Here is a 19,025-nt window from a genome sequence, read left to right on the forward strand (position 1 = left end):
CTAGTCAATGTTTAAAATTTAACTATGGTTAAAATCAGCTCTGGGGAGTCAAATAGTAAATTTTAAAATATAAGAGAACTCGGTTAGTGAATTAAAAAATAGGGGAACTGATTTGGCGAAATAGACAAAATAAGGGAACAATTGTTGCAATTAAGCCAACAATAAACTGTATTTATAAGTCATTAGAATAAAGTTAGAAGGGTAAATATCAAGTAGGAATTATATATGCAAATTTTTAAGAATGGTTTCATCACAATTGATAGTTAGGCAAAAGATTTATTTCAAATACTAATCATAATATTTCATTTTATCAATTCAAATAAGATTCTTGAGTAGAACCAGAAAAATTCAAAAAATTTACAAACAAAAAATTAAGCCCTTGCATTCAAAGTCAAATCACCATTCAACTTTAAAGAGGATATCATCAATTGAAGTCACGAGTTTCGAATGTATGTGAAATTTTTTTAAAAAAATGTCAATATACACCATAGAAGAATTTATGTTCTCATAAATATGAATTTGAAGTAGTGTTGAATTTATGACATAGGCACCCATTATAGATTTTGGAAAACAACATTGGTGGCTGTTGTTGATGGTTTTTTTATCTTTGCCATGAATTAATATCTTCATGCCATGTTTACTTTTGACCCTAGAAACTGCCACGCAGAGTTGCCTGTGGCTAAAAACAGGCTTGGGCAAGTACAATTGACATTATCTAATTACTCTCCTTGTGATTTATTAATTGTCATAGCAAATGAGAATAATTAAAAATTGTCTTCTAATAAGCTTAATGGCCATGGTGATTGAGAAGGAGACATACATTATGGGAATGCAAATCATGCTTCCATTTTGCTTTTTAGACATGACTCTTGCTTCAATAACATGGTTTGCTAGTCTTGTAACCACCAACCTAGTACCATTGCATAACCCTTGTGATTGATACATGTTCCTTAAAAGCATTATTGGGGTACCCACCTTTAGTTTTATCTTATGATTAGGAAGACCAAATGTTCTCAAACTATTGAGAAATTCACTTGTGACCACTTCAAGTGCATTTCATTCAACCATTTTTGACTTGTCAATTGAATAAGAACTTAGATATTCCCTTTGATCACCTGAAAACAATTCATTAATAAAAACATTGTAGAATCAATATTAATTATTAAATCAATTGATTTATTTGTTGAGATACCTGGAATTAAAGAAAAAACATAATCTTTAATTTGATCAACAACCTTAATTGTGGATGCTAGAATCGCTCTAGACCGCAATAAATCATCATCTTTGTATTGTTGAGTCAAATTAGGATATGTACTATAAACAATGGAAGCTATCGGATCATCAAAGTTTGTTATTAAGAATTCATTAGGAATATCAATGGGAGCATAATCATCATTTGGTTCTAAAAGTTTTCCATTTCCAATATCTAGTATCCATTTTGAGTATTTATTGATTTCTAAAGATGTAATGGAGACATTATGTGTATGGTGGTAAGTTTGATGTTTTTAGTGATCATAAGAGTTTAAAATTTTTATTTGATTAGAAAGAGTTAAATATGAGACTAAGAAGATGGATGGAACTTCTAAAGAACTATGGCTTTGAATTGCATTACCATCCAGGGAAGGCAAATGCATGTAGTTGCATATGCATAAGTAATCCTTACATATTTCTTCCCACTACTATAAAAGACTAAATAATGATGGTTGAAAATGAGATACAAAGATGATTTTGAATCATCTTTATAGTCAATGCTGTTGAAAGTCAAGACTTTCGATGACGATTCTCTAATAATCGTCTTATAAAACCATGTTCTTCTAAGACGGTTCTTAAATAACCGTCTTAGAAAGGTGTGTCTTTCTAAGACGGTTTTTAGCGAAGAACCGTCTTAGAAGGGCACCCTTCTAAGACGATTTTAAAAGAACCAACTTAGAATATCATATTTTAATAAAAGAATTAAAAATTCTAATAAAATTATAAAAAAGGAAAATTGTAATAAAATAGTAATTAAGATTAATAAAAAAAATTCTATATCAATTATAACACAACTGCATGAAATTTATAATTAATAAAAGTTAGAAACATCGAAACATTCTTCCTTAAAGAACTAGAAATGAAAAATGATGGCACCATACAAGGAAACAGAACACAAGACTAATGTTGATAGGACCTAAATTAGAAACAAAAAACAATGAAAAAGCCCTTCGCATAACAATTAAAACTTGTAGGATGTGAAGGCCATGTCCCATCCCTGTGTTCCTGCAAAAAGGTAAAATAAGTATTAAAATAATTTGGAGATTGAAAAGTCGATTAATAATTTAGAGATTAAAAGAAATCACTGGAATTTTATTATAGTTAGTCTTTTCCATTAAATCCTAACAATATATAATCTTGTCAATTTTCTAGAAGCAATATTGGTAAGAGGGAATTTTATAACAATTACAACATGAGGGCCAATCTTACCTGAAGAGCAATGGTCGCTCACTTAGTAATGAAGGAATTGCATTAGTCTTTATTTGCTTGGCTAAATGTGCTTGTACCTACTATTACTAAGGAATTAAATAAACGAAACAACAATGTCATTAATTGCATCTCGAAATGCCAAACAATACATAATAGGCAAGCAAAGATGTTATTAACTCTTGGAATACTACCAAGTTGACATTCTTTTTTCCAAAGATTTTAACTCTTTGCTCCAGCTGTCTTGCAATGCCAAACTAGATTTTTTTTTTAAAGTTAAATTTGCCACTTTCTAAAAAACCTGTGACATAGCCCACCACATGAATCGACAGTCTCAAAAAATCCTAAGTCCTAACGTGCAAGCATTAATTTTATTGCACATAAAGAGAAAAAAATTATCAAACCTTAATTTGCATGTATGACCACATTGGTACTCGTTGGCACGAGGTAGCCAACAAGGATGGCAGGCTCCATAATGACATTTATGTGATTAGACAAATAATATTTGGTTAATAACATGAAAAGAAAAAAGATGCACGGTCAACAATTAAGCATACACTTTTTTTAATTAATGATTATATAAATATAATAAGGATATTTATGGATAATTTTTATTCATTCAGATTTAGCAAAATGCAAAAATAGAAACACATCAATATATACTATGAATATTTATTTTATAAAAAATATATTAATATCTTATTTCATTTCAGCCCGTTACATACATTTTCAAAAAAAGAGTGATAAATATATATATATATATATATATATATATATATATATATATATATATATATATATCCTTAAAAAATTCACGGGTTTATTATTTTAGAATGCACGACCAATCAAAATTCTTACGAGTCTCCCAACATAATCAATGGTTGGGTATCAATATATTTTAATTAGGTATTAACTTTAATTAATTAGTCTAACATGTAAAAAATAGTATAATTTTTTTTATAAACTACATTAAGAAGGTTTTAACATAGAATGAAGTTTTTAACTCCAGTAATAGACTAACCAATAACAATTTCAACCTTCTAAATGTGGAAGAGTTCCTATCCACAACAACAAAATGTGAAATATCAAATCATTTATCATTGTGATGTTGAAAATGAGAAAACCCATATACCTTCCTACTTCACTATTTTGAATTAAAGATTCTAGTGAATCCATTGCAAGTCCAAGTTTTATGGCCTTTTGTACTTCCTATGCACCTATCAGTCAACAATAAAAGTTACCATGCTCATATGTCAACAAATTTATTATTTGCCTTTGGTCATCTACCAAAATTGAAATTTGAAACTAAGGAAGAACACTTGTAGCAAAAATTAGGGAGCCACTCATAATCCTCCACAAAACTGTAACCAGTTCCAACTGGATTGTCCTATATCATAACACCAAAGGCATTAATTGAGTGATGAAAACCATTGTGAAAATAATTAAAATGAACTATTTTTTGAGTTACCACAAATAGCATATCTGTTTTCCTCAACCATGTGAAATTCCTTGGCTTCAAATTAGCATCCAAAGGACCAATATCTTTAAATTTTCCAAACGTAACTCCTGAAGAGCCTTGTCCAATGCAATAAAATTTCACATAAAAAACATAGAATCTATCTCTATTCTTAGTTAGTTAACATTATATAGCAATATTTGAACAAGACTCACAGGTCCTCCCTGCAACCAGAGAATAATTGGCCTTGGCTTGGATGGATTGTCCACTCTATAAGGATTTCTGTATAGCCACCAGAACATGTGAGCTTCTGTGATAACAAGCACAATCCAAAGTATAAGGTAATGTTAATAAATATACACCATCTATGAAGCACAAATGAGCAGGCAAAAAGAAATAAGTGCAGGAACTTTAATACATTTTAAAAAGAGCATTTATATGGGAAGAGGGGAGAGGGAAGGATTTGCTGTCCATACACTTTAATACATTTTAAAAAGAGAATTTAATCACACAGGAACTTTTTTTTACCAATGATGTCTAACTTCATTTATATCTGCAGCAACAGAAATTTATACAATTACACACAACCAGTCTGACAAAAAAACAAGATCCCTCTCTACACCGGAATGGCACAATATCAAAATTGAGAATGTTTCAGTTGAATTTACCAGAAGAATGCACACCACTTATTAAGAAGACAACTGAGAGTGCAGGTATCATACAGTCCAATATCATTTTTCACAAAAGCTCAGCCATTCAATCGTAAGACAAAAAGAAAATCACCTTTTCATGTTCCCCCATTCTCCACCATTCCACTTATACATTAATCAACATAGTAAATAAAAGAAAAAAAAAGAAAGTTGATTTTAATATTCCTCAGAGATCATGACATGATTGATGACTCCTCCAAATTTTCACATGATCACCCCACCCCTAACAAAAAATCCAAATTCTTGAGAACCAACCATGACCCCACAATCCCCCATAATACTGATATGTGATATGTTTATCCAAACACCAAAAATTTCCACTTTTTGGCACACAAAAAAATCCCCAATGGCCACTCAATACAAAAAAGTCTATAATCACACACATCCTATTCAAAATTATTTATATAAAAAATACAATTGAGGTCAAAATTACAATAATCAACACATTATTCCCTCTATAGGATCATAGAAGCTCACTTTTGAATTCATCTCAATTTTTTACATCACTCTCTACTTTTCCCATTCACATAACTTATCACATATTTTACAACTATCCAATCCAATATCCACTAACATTATACTTATTATTATTACCTAAAATTACAAAAAATTGTAAGTGAAATTGCAGAGAGAAAGCACAAACCGTGAGCTTTAAGGATGTGAAGGATTTTGTTGCTAGTGATGCTCTTGACCTGAGCAATACCATGATAATCTCGAAGAATGAAACCAATTTAAAACGGGGTCAAACCCTTCTTCACAAACTTGTAGATATTTTCTTCCTCCTAGAACAAAAAAAAGGAATAATAGCATCACGTTACATCATTAAAAATGCAAAAAAACCATGATACAAGGAAACTGAAAAATCGTTACAAAGACAAAGGGAGAGAAAAATTACATCTTGCAAAGAGATCTTAAGCCAGCTAGGGGGTCTCTTTTTGTAGGGAAAAGCAGAAGAGGATATACCCTTACTGGAATCATTAATAGGAAAAATCAAATGTTAGTTTTGAATAATAATGGGAATGAAGAGAAGGAATTCAATGATAGAGATGAAACAATAAATACAAACCCATGACTGCGCATACGACCCATGGCTGGTGGCTGTCACTCGCTTGAAGCTGCGCTTCTTCTTATTAGGATTGTGACTATGACATACACTCTTTTCTACCCAGTACTCCACCACTTTGAAACCCTTGTTCTATTTATTTATTTATAAAAGAATCGGACAATTTTTCTAAGACGATTTTTGAAAAACCGTCTTAGAATGGTAGTTTCAAAGACAGTTTTAAAACAATCGTCTTTGAAAGATTGTAGTTATTTACAAAAATGCCACTATATTTCTTTCTAAGATGGTTTTTTATCAACCGACTTAAAATCCTTGTCGTAAACACTCATTTTTCTAGTAGTGTCCTTAATGGTTCAAGAGATGATTTTGATAGAAACATTTATAGATATGAACTTGTCAATCAATGTGAGCTCTAATATAATAAAATTGAATTCAATTAGAATCACTAGTGATTTACAAAGACAGATTTGTGAGGCACAAGATTTTGATGAACATCTTCAAGAAAGAAAGAGATTGTTAGAACAAGGAAATGGTGAAAATATTAGAATAGAAATTGACAGAGTAATGAAGTTCAATGATAGGATTTGTGTGCCAAATGACCCAAAAATTAAGAAAAAGATTCTAGATAAGGTCCATAAGAGCAAATCTATTTATCTATTTATAATATATAAAAACAGAGCTCCTCACTATTACGCTGTCATGCTAGCAAAAATGGAGGAAGGAGAGCATTTTCCTTTTGTGTCTATCACAATCTCACAAAACCCTATACCAGTACATTTCAATTCAATCTTACTCACCTCCAAATTCTTCCCATGTTCACGGACATCAGCAATGGCAATAAAAGAAAGGTATACGACTTGCAATCACAAGCCTAACCCAACAAGGAGCTCAACAAACTTCTGCATGGTCATGGAAATGCCCCAGTCTTCTACATAGTAGCAATGCGTTGATCTTAGAATAGCAGCAATGGATCAAATGCGTCTGTCTTTTGCATTCCCTTCTAAGTACCTACTCTTCATATCAAGGTTTTTCATATACAACTTTGTCCTCTACCTTGACCTCACGACAACATTTCAACTGCCTGAAAAACACATGCAAATCCTAATAGCGCACACCTCCAATCACATACGACACCCAATGAAACCTCAATCAGACGAATTTGGGATTGTGTGAGCCTTTTTGCATCAAAGCTTGAATCGTAGGACACTCTGCCAATCACATACTGCATTGTATAGTGAGAGCCTCTCCACAATCAAGAGTTATTATTTGGATTAGGGCTAAAGCTGAGAAGATCCATCAAGGGATGGATAGGATATTACCATTGTAAGGGATCACAATCACTCACAACATGTTGGTGGACCTCGAACAAAATTGGAGTCTTCAAAGTTTTCATCCTACACATAGGCAAGGCTTTGGATATTGAAATTTGTTGATTTTTATTTTCACTTTTGTAATAAATTTTGGGGTTGTCATGCGTAGTTTTTGCCATTGTAAAAATTTTTTTGCTAAGAAAGATTCAAAAGATAGATGCAAAAATATGAAAAGAGAGTAGACACTGCAATAACACAATATATTTTTTTTTAAAAAGGAGATTAGCATAGAAGTGCGTCCAACTGATGATATTTAAACAATTTATATTTTTTTCATATGCAAATTGTTTATTGTTTTTATTTGAAAGTATTGCATTAAAAGTTATAAATTCAAATCACATGACAATGATGACACTTACATGAAAGAGTTATAACATATTTATGGCTATATTACAATGATATATCAATCATTATTTTCTAAGGGGTACTTAACTATCACTTTATAATTTTTTTCCTTCCAATTTGTGTTGTTTCTATATCATGAATATCATGAATTACTCTCATGATTACAATTGCAACTTGACATGCAAAATATGTAGATTAAAAAGGCGAGTGAAGATGCTTTCGAACAAAAGAGATATATATTGGGTCAATGCAACACATGCTTTGCTCTCTTGGTTAGATTTTTCTGCTACTTTCAACATTTTTTATATAATAGGTTTCACTGAAACTTATATATCATGATTTTTACTCCAGCTTATTTATTATTAAATGTTAATATGACTGTCATTTCTCCTTAGTGGGTGATTTTTAGTTGTTGTTTCTAAGTAGTAGCTAGAAGAGGAATTACGAGTGTCTCCATTTAGTATAATAAAGAACGATTAGGATAAGATGAAACACCTTTCATCTAATTATGGGGTTATTATTTTTCCACTCAGTATTGGTTGTAATGTTGGTTTTAATATTGGCTCTTTTTGTTTCATGGGCTTTGCTTTTGGTCAGATTTTGATGATATTTATGTGGGTGTCATTTACATTTCGGGGATCTGATGTTGTGAGTGTGAAATCAGCTCATGTTCTTGACCTCATCATGAGAGATCAAACATTCAAGACATTGAACAAGAACTTGATGAGGACAACAATAGCATAATCAGTGGACTTACCTGCAAATCTTTTAGTCATAGGAGTTGATCGATGTTGTGAGGTTTAGATGTGGTAGTTTGAGAAGGTATGGGTGCACACTTAAAGGAGTTTCATCTAGGTACTGGTGTGACTGTGCATCCATGTATTGAGAGGGTTATGTTGATTAGACAAAACATGGGGTACATATACTCAATAGGCGGCAGTTTTATATATGATGAGGCTTATTGGATCATGATAACGAGTTTATTATATTATTGTCACTAGCTTCCCATTCAACGTTTCACCAAACAATGGTTTTTGATCCAAATGTATAACTTGATTCCTTGCTTTTAAATTAGACTGACCCTGATATAGATGAGAACCACACTACAAAGAAAAAAGGTTAAGAAAATTAAGCACACGAGATACGGCTAAGTAGAAATGTACAAATCAAGATGAAGATATAAAGCTATAAAATTGAAATTATTCAAATTAACATAATAGTTTTTTAGCTATCTGCCTTAAGGAATTTTTTTGTCAAAGCCACACTGTTAAAGGACAACCAAATCAGCAAGAATTATACCCAGATTCTATACTTGGAAAATGCATATCCCCCAGTACCAGCAATACCCAAGATCAGAATAACCATCCAAACAATGCCCCCCCACCAGCCACTGAAGCAACATATTTACCTGCATATTTGTAAAATGTAATGTGTGAAATTTGGTTAATTTTTTTTTTTTTTAATACTCTCAACAGTTATGCAAAGAGTATCAGCATAGATAGTTAAAAAGGGCAGAATAAAGTTTAGAAACCTTTTGGAGCCTACATATAGGATAAATAGAGATGAAATGCCAAAGTGAGCACTATCGAGTGACAAGTGCACAGTCATGTTTTCCATGAAGAATAATCTATCAAATTTTAATGAGTGCACAAAATCTACTAATGAAGTAAGGCAGTCTTAAAAAGTGGCATACAAAAAGAATTAGAAAAGATTAAAAAAAAACCTCAACAATACACGTCATTTTCTCACGTGTAGAACAAACCATCACTACATGTGCATTCATAACTTCCCCAGGTATTTTTGCATTGGCACTCTGGGCACTGGCACACCAATTTCTCTTTGCACTCATCCAAATCTACAACATAATCAAAATGAAAAATATTAAGAGAAAAAACCTTGTTAGATTTGCAGAATAGCTAACTATAGGATCACATCCAAGCATTCTGAAAAGGTTTGTTAAGATAAGTAAACTTCTCTGATGTTAGCAGTAATGTTAGCAGCTTTGTCCTGCCAACAACCACCATTGTTTTGCAAACACTCATTTGTTTCCATGTCTGCAAAGAATAATCAATGGTACCTGATTCCAATTCTTTTATCCAAAATAAGGGAAGACAACACACATTACACATTGCTAGGTGAAAGATGAGTTGCTTGTAGAAGGCACATAACTAAGGAGGTAGATGAGATTTAAATTTTTGGTTCATCTCCTAGAATTTTTGGGAGGTAGGGGGAGAAAAGAAGAAATGGAAAAAGGACCTGGAGTTAAACAAATTGATGGCTCAGTGGTCTCTTGGAAACCTGAACAGATTGCCTTGAGTATTTCTGCTTTTGACAGCTTACCTAAAAACAGTTAAAAATAAAAATTATACAGCAGAAAAAGTTAAAAAACCATCAAGATATCCTGAAAGTTTGTCTCAGACCTCTATATTGTCTGGTGTAAAACAATTTTCTTAATTCCCACTCAAACATTCCCTATTATTGGCCAACTGAAATTGGGTCTGGGTTGAAGAGCCATCTTTCAATGCATTAATTAGCAGCATAATCTTTTAAATATCTCATTCTTTCTCCTATCCCTTTACCTTCTTCCCCTTCCATCAAACACTTTATCACTTTTCCAATTTCCTCCTTTTTACCTATCACTTTATCACTTTAAGGTAAGTTTTGGATGATTCTGGGGTGAACCAAGTGAGGGAATGATGCAAGTGACAATACTGTCTTAAACATTGTGTAGAAAGAGATCCTTTAAAACTCCATTCTCAACTTATACGTAAGGTAAATTTCTATATATTTAATATTTCTATTTTTTATGTCTTTTTATTTAGTTATTTTAATTCAGATATTTTTACATATTTATTTTAATTTTTTTAAATACTTCCTAATAGTTTAGAGATGTCAATTTTAAATTCAGGTAAAAACATTTTAGGTATACAGGTCACCCAGATGCATATTGGATATAATATTTTATAGGTAGGTTAACATTAAAGAATTATGTGACACGGTCGTGCTTACTTTGAGGTGAAATCTTAACCTCTTTATCTTTATATATGACATTATAAAGTTTTATAAATTATCACAATCTTCTATTCGTATTATAATTGTTGTGCTTGAGTAGTTAATTTGTATGAAAAGTTAAAGTGAAATTAAAATAGCTTGGACCTCATGATTTTTAAATTAATATAACCTCTTAGTCATTGGAATTTAAATTCAAATATAATAGACATAAGTGTTTGGTTTTATCTAGAAGCTTGCCCAGTTCATTGCATGTGATTTCATTCTCCATGGCTTGTGTGTTTTCTTTATTCTTTTTCTATCCTCTTCTTTAATATTGACATTTTCTAAGCCAAAAACAAGACACACACACTCATGTGAAACTTGAACTATTAGTGTTTTATATAATATTTTGGTGCCTGACCAAATCACCCCATCAAATTTACCATTATTTTCAAGAATAGTATTTTTAAGTGAATGTGATCTTTTGTTAGGCTTAATTAATGAGATTGATGAATTTGTGTCTTCGGAATGTGCCTTTGTTAAATAATCACAATGCCCTCTCTTTGAGGTACATGTTGACATTTTAAAATATATTATTAGTCCTTGGTTGACGGCAACAAAACATGGTACAGAAGAAAGAAAAAAGCATAAAAGTCATAAGCATAACTAAAAGGCATCAGATAAACATTTAAAGGTGTATCACCCAGAATATTAAAATATGCTAATTTTAACAAATAAAGCCATTATATATTTTTGTTAATTTATTTATCTACATATTTGTTAATATATACACATGCTTATTATATATGTTGCTTCATGAAATTTCATTTCACCTCCTTAATTTCATAAATTATGATTATATGTCTAAATGTAGCAACATCACTTTTCCTCTTCCAAGGACATGATACAATCCTGGAATGCTTGAAAACTTGAAACTACAATCTATAAGGAAGTTTTTTTCTAACTCAACTTTATAGTTAAGCAATGTTTTTCACAATTTATGAATACATTTTAACTTAGATAAGATACGCATGCTTAATTATTCTTGCCTATAGGTAAAAAAAAAGTGTTCAAGGAGTTGATTATGAATGTCACAATTTTTTCCGAGAGGGAGAGTAGTTATGAGAAAAATTTGATGGAACACCTCTTTCAAGTAATTAATCTCCTCTCATTTTGTAGCTATTTGATATAGTTTAAATTATATATTTTTTTATAATAATACAAATAAATTGTTTAAATATTATTTAACTATAGTGACAATTGAGCGTCAATTTTTATCTCCTATTTTCATAGTAAGGTGATGTCTAGTATATTATATTTTGCCATGACAACTTAACCATGATTAGCATGACATTTACGAAACTTGCATAAATGCTACTTTTAAATGAATTTACAATATCATGGGTGTGCTTGCTAATATGATCTGATTTTAATATTTTGGCATATGATACTTTAGAGTGGCAGATGATCAATTGTTGGTTTGGCCTATTGGTCTTCCACTACGCTATGTCAAAGGTGAATTTATGATTATTTTGTAACTTTGTGTATAATTTAATCTGGACTCCAGCATGCACTATAATTGATTAGTGTGTAAAGGAAGTGTGTAGTAGTCACTTTGTTTATACTTAATAGTAATGCTATTATAACACTATTTCATATATGATCATGTTGTATGCAACTTAGTATCCATGCTCCTTCTCTTTTCTTTTAATTTTTGTTCTAGGGACATACATCATCTTACCTTTAATTCTAAGATTGATTTTCAACAAATTCAATATACCTTATGCCGACTTATTTATTTATAAAATATTATATCTATACTAAAATGATCAATATTTTGTTTACAATCCATATTCTTTTCATAAATGTTCTTTTTTTTTCAAACATATTTGGCAAACATAGCACTTAAGAAATTTTACTCTTTTAATGATGATTATAAATTTAATTTTCATTTGAATGGTCATCTTAGCATAAACATGTCATTTAAATTGTCATATTAGTCAAGTTTAATTTATAATTGTTAAATTTCTCCTCTTGCCTTACAAAAGTAGTAAAAAAAAACATTAAGATTGTATGAGAATTCACAACAAATATTGACGTGTTCTACACATTCCACTATTATGAAATAGTATGTTCATTTTTATTTTTCTTATCTAATAACAAAAAAATTATATTCTTATGGAAGTATATGTAGAAGCAAGCTTCATGATGAATCAAGATTAATTCAAAGAAGTTTTGATGATGACAAAAAGCTCAAAGATCAAGAATGAGTTCAAGATTGAATCAAGAACACTTCAAGGTTCAAGAGGAAATTTGATTTCAAGAATCAAGAATCAAGTTTCAAGATTCAAGCTTCCAAGAATTAAGATCAAGATTCAAGACTCAAGATTCAAGAATCAAGAGAAGACTTAATCAAGATAAGTATGAATTTTTTTTTTCAAAAACTGAATAGCACATAGATTTTTCTCAAAACTTGTTTACCAAAGAGTCTTTACTCTCTGGTAATCGATTACCAAATTGTTGTAATCGATTACCAGTAGCAAAATGTTTTTGAAAAAGTTTTCAACTGAATTTACAACGTTTCAATTGATTTCAAAAGGCTGTAATCGATTACAATGTTTTGGTAATCGATTACCAGTGTGCTTGAACGTTGAAATTCAAATTCAAATGTGAAGAGTCACATTCTTTCACAAAAAAAGCTTTGTGTAATCGATTACACTGATTTGGTAATCACTTAATCGATTACCAGTGATAGTTTCTGAACAAATCAAAAGATGTAACTCTTCAAATAGTTTTTGACTTTTTCAAATTGGTTTTAAATTTTTCTAAAAGTCATAACTCTTCTAATGGTTCTCTTGACCAGATATGAAGAGTCTATAAAAGCAAGACTTTGTTTTGTGTGACACCCTCTACCCCAACATATATATAAATAAACAAAATATATAAAAATATTGGTAACCAAATTCACATGGGTAAAAGGTTCACATTCACTTCACTATTATCAATTAAAACTTATTAAAACATATTTGGCTCAAAATAAGACCATCAAAATTTACATAGATATTTTATTAAATCAGTGAAATAAAATAAAATAGACTAACATCATGCAACTAATATAAAAAATTATGTCCCACTATCACATTCTATCAGAGCGTTGTATCTCGACGTCCTTCAGCATAATGTTCCTTAAAGCAATTCACCTAGTCATCTGCTCCCCCGAACACAAAGTTCAAGATCATCACAAGATTCAAACACAAATAACACACATGGATTGAGTTATCACATTCCTAACTAATAAAGAAACAAGACAGCTAGATATACATATCATATAAATCAAATAAAACTTACTTACACGTAATCCACGTAATTCCACCACTTTGTCATTCAAAGTTCACTTTTCATCCATCAATCACATTTTTCAATCATCAATCACATTACACAAGAATCACACGCTTTGATCAAGACATAATAACACATCAATTTCATAATAAACAATTAGCAAGCGCATGAAACAGTTATGCTAAGACTCAAGCCTATATGCAATATGGTACCATGTCAGTGAAAAACTTCGTCGGGCGCCTAGGAGTACATAACAAGACAAACCACACACTCGCAAGTCAAGTCACTCTTACTAGGTAATATCATAGGGAGACCAGTCAGGGTCACAATGTTTTGCGAGAATGCTCCAACCATATGGGATCAACATAGCCTTAAAGGAGCACTCAAACCGTGTGACCCCCAAGGCCTACACTTCGAGGAGTCCGTTAGGGCCTCTCCCTCCTGATTCAGGTCCAACCCAGAAAATATTTTAGCACACAAACTCTATCTATGAATTGTACAAAACACACGACTCCTCAATTGTTCTCAAAATAATTTTAACTCATCGCCCTTTAAGGGTCTTATCATTAACTCGTCGCCCTTAAAGGGACTTAACATTAACTCGTCACCCAAAAAGGGACTTAGCATCAACTCGTCGCCCTAAAAGGGACTTAGCATTAACTCGTCGCCCTTGAAGGGACTTATGATCGTGTGATTGTACAATTCATAGTTCACAACTCGATGCACACAACACCTCAATGCACATATATATCTCAATCATATACATACTCAATTTATCACATACACTTAATCCCAATCACAATGGTACAATCTCAATTTAACATGTTATCATACCTCATGAATCAAATACACTTTACCTATGAACTATGCAATACACACATTTACTCAATTATTTTCAAAATCATTTTAACTCGTCGGGTTTCCACAGTGGATCCCATCACAATACTCGTCGCCCTTAAAGGGTCTTACAATTGTGTGATTACACAGTTCATAGTTCACAACTCAATACATACATCTCATCTCAATACACATGTATTTCATCATCCATCACATGTTCAATTTATCACATACGCACAATTTGAATCTTCATTTCATAACCTAAACATAACAATTTATACAAAAGATTTTATCACAATCTGGGGTGTAAAACCTCTGAAATAGTTTCTCACAATTGTATCAAAATCAATTAATCAAAATCATGGGTTAAACACAAAGACATCAAGAGCACTCAAGTTTATCAATCAATCCTCATCAGGACATCAATTGGTACATAGAACACAATAATATTGTATTTATAATCATAAACGAAAAATTATAATTCAATAAACATCCCAAAATAAATCCAAATTTAGTTCTCTAAGGATCCCTACACATGTTCATTCTAACCCCCAATTGCGATAAACTCATCCCTTACCTCTGAGTGGACTCACGTGTCTTCAGCCAGCGATAGTAACATCTCTGGAGGTTTCCTGAGATTCCTTCAATTATTCCTCCGACTACTCCGATAGAATTCCCAAACGTCAGAGAGACGGAGAAGAGATTGAAACCTCCACTTGTACTGTCTTCATGCGATTCCTTTTTCTCCCTCCACGAATAGTATCTCAAAAATCCCAATGGTGAAAGTGTGCGCAATTAAATTTCGAATAAAATATCCAAATTTCATGAAAATCCAACGGTTAACGAAACCGAGATCGTAGTTTGACCGAGACAGTTTTGGGTTTCTGCAGGAAATTAAAATGCTACAATGCGAAGGGTTTTCCTCTAAGCTGAGATACAATTTTAAAATTCTCAACGGTGAGAATGTTTGTAATTGGGTTGTAAACATGGTACTAAAATTTCACGACGATCCAAAGGTGAACGAGTCTGAGATCGTCGTTTTTCTAAGACAGGTTTGGTGGGCTGCGGGAAAAAGAAAGGGTTTTGAGAGGAGAAGGGGAAAAACGAAAATGAGACCAAAAAGAGACACCTGACTTAACATAATTATTTATACCTAGGGTACTCAGCCTATTATTTGCTCTATATTTATTTATTTTATAAAAACAAACTCTATTTTATTTTCTATCAAATAAATAAATGAAATACCCTTTTTTATTTTCTCTCAAATTATTATTTTAATTAATGATTATGTCTCATTATTTATTTGTTTATTTATAAAATCTCATCATTTTTCTAAAACTCCATTTATTTATAAATAACAATCCTTTTTAATCTAGATTATAAAAATTGGGATGTTACATTTTGCATTCCATTATTCATTCAATCAATCATTATATACATGTATCTTTTTCAATTCATTCTTTATACAAGCAATTTTTCCACATTGATTTCTGAGTCTCTTTGAACTTCTTCTTCTTCTTCCTTGTGCCAAAAGCTTTCCAAAGTTTTCTGGTTTTCTAAACCTTGAAAACTTGTGCTATTCATTCTTTTCATCTTTTTTCCCTTTGCCAAAAAGAATTTGCCAAGGACTAACCGCCTAAATTCTTTTTGTGTCTCTCTTCTCCCTTTTCCAAAAGAACAAAGGACTAACCGCCTGAATTCTTTTGTGTCTCCCTTCTCCCTTGTCAAAGAATTCAATACGACACTGTCTGAGAATTCTTTTGATTCTTCCCTTTCCCATATACAAAAGATTTCAAGGGACTAACCGCCTGAGAATTCTTTTGTATCCCCATTCACAAAGTTTCAAAGGTTTAACCGCCTGAGATCTTTGTCTTAACACATTGGAGGATACATCCTTTGTGGTACAAGTAGAGGGTACATCCTTTGTGGTAAAAGTAGAGGGTACATCCTTTGTGGTACAAGTAAAGGGTGCATCTACTTGGGTTTGATTGAGAACAAGAGAGGGTACATCTCTTGTGGATCAGTTCTAGTGGAAGGTATATCCACTAGGTTGTTCAAAGAGAACAAGGGAGGGTACATCCCTTGTGGATCTTTGCTTGTAAAAGGATTTTTACAAGGTTGAAAAGAAATCTCAAGGACCGCAAGTCGCTTGGGGACTGGATGTAGGCACGAGTTGTTGCCGAACCAGTACAAAAACTCTTGTGTGTTTGTCTCCTTCTTCCCTACTCTTTTAATTTCCGCTGTGCATTTTAATTTCCGCTTTTACTTTTGGTTAAGTTTCTATTCTACCCTTTATTCACTTAACAACATAGTAAAAGTCTTAGAAGAGTAAATTTTTAATTAGTAAATGTTTAGGAATAATTAATTCAACTCCCCCTTCTTAATTATTCTGAGGCCACTTGATCCAACAATATAAATTTTATTTAAATTTGCAAGTAAGGATGTAAATTATATTATACTTTTCCTATATCTTCAACTTAAAAAATTAAAGTTCAAACGCTGTGAAATACCAAGGAAGACAAGGACAACATCAGAAATACAATAATTTTCACATCCTCGAGAAATATTATTTCAAAGGTATTTATTTTTATTTGTTATTTTGAAAGTTGACCATATATTATTTCTAATATTCATGTGTGAAATAAAATTTAATTTAATTGTTCATATTTTACTTTTTTTATTCATGTATATTATATTTTAAAATGTTTCTCACATACTTAGGTTTGTGTGATAGGCATAAAATTTTAAAATTTAAGTAAAATTATATAAAAAAAATGTTTTATAAAACTTTGTTTTATAAAATTTAATTTATATACTTAGGGCCTGTTTAGTTGGATGGGAAGGAATCAGAAGAGAGAAAAGGAAAAATTTTCTTGTTATCTTCAGTTTCTTGATTATTTTTTGCTCCACATTGATATTTAAAATCAATATCTGAATAAATTGAATAATTTTTTTGAAATAAAATATAAGAATATGTTTATCATCAAGTTAAATATATTAAATTAAAAATATTTCAATTAAAATTAATGAGGATCGAAAAAAATCAACAAACTAAAGATAATAAAAATATTTGAAGACAAGAAAATAAGACAATTTAATCAAATTACATAATTTATTAAAAAAATTCCTTCCATCCCTTCCAACCAAACAGACCCTTGGTTAATGTTTTTTTTTTTTAATTTATAGGAGTGCACCAAAAAGTAACTAAAAATATTGAAATTTTATGGTTTTTTATATTTATATTTAATACTATATACATTCTATATTTTTTACATTATATATTTTAATAATTATATAAGCCTCTCAAAATTTATTAACAATTAATATTTAACTGATAATTATATAGAATTTAAAATTTAAAATTACTCATTACCGGTTGTAAAAAAAATTACTGCATTTTAAATTTTCATTAGAACACATTTTTTTATTATCTATTTTTCATATTAAAATACTTAATTAGGATTTGATTTTATGATTATTAATGTATGGTATACTTTTGAATTTTAAATTTAAATTTATGTCATCGTTGTGTCTCATTATGAGACAATTTGATCTTTGATTATTTATATTAATTATTTAATTCAGATTTCATTTCATTATTAATGCACGACACAATTTTAAATTTCAATTTCTTAACTCAATACACATTAAAATCATTTATTATCTTACATATCATACTACCATATAATTGGAAATGTTTTTTAATTACATACAAGCTTCATCTACTATATCCCTTTTTTTACATAAATATCTAGCAAATAAAATGGAATATGAATTTATCAAAGACCTCAACACAGATCATGATGATTGGTTTCTAAAAGTGTGTATTGTTCGATTGTGGAATATTTATAACAAGAAAGATGAGCAACACCCAATGTTATTGGAAATGATGTTGCTAGATGAAAATGTAACTAATAACGAATGTCGAATTGCTCAAAAACAAATAAAATTAGGAAATTTTGTAGCACATGATTAACCTCAGTCGAACTCAAAAATATGATTCAATATGGTTCCTACGTTCATTCACTTATAAACACAAAGGGGGAATTTTATCGAATAGTTTGTGAGCGATTACAAAGGAATGCGAAAACACAAAAACAAAATTCAAGAAACAAAACAAAATACAATTCAAGATTAAAAGCATCAATCCAATTCACCAAACCAATACAAATAGAATTATCACAGTTACTAAGAAGGTTGTTAAGTGTGAAAGTTTACTCAAATGCATTAGAGAAAATTCGATCGCATCAATCTCTAAATTGTTTGAAATCGAATTTAGGATTGAAGAAGACAAAGATGAAACATTCACAAAGAGTAAAAAAATCAAACCATAACTCAAATTCAGCCTTGCTTAGAGTGAATCCTTGGATTGATTAATTGTTTAGTCCTCCATGATCATCACCAATGAAAAGATACAAAATTTTATGCAAAAAATTGGTGGAACAGAAGTTAAAAGA

Source organism: Glycine max, chromosome 6, assembly GCF_000004515.6.
Source record: "Glycine max cultivar Williams 82 chromosome 6, Glycine_max_v4.0, whole genome shotgun sequence".
NCBI lineage: Eukaryota > Viridiplantae > Streptophyta > Magnoliopsida > Fabales > Fabaceae > Glycine > Glycine max.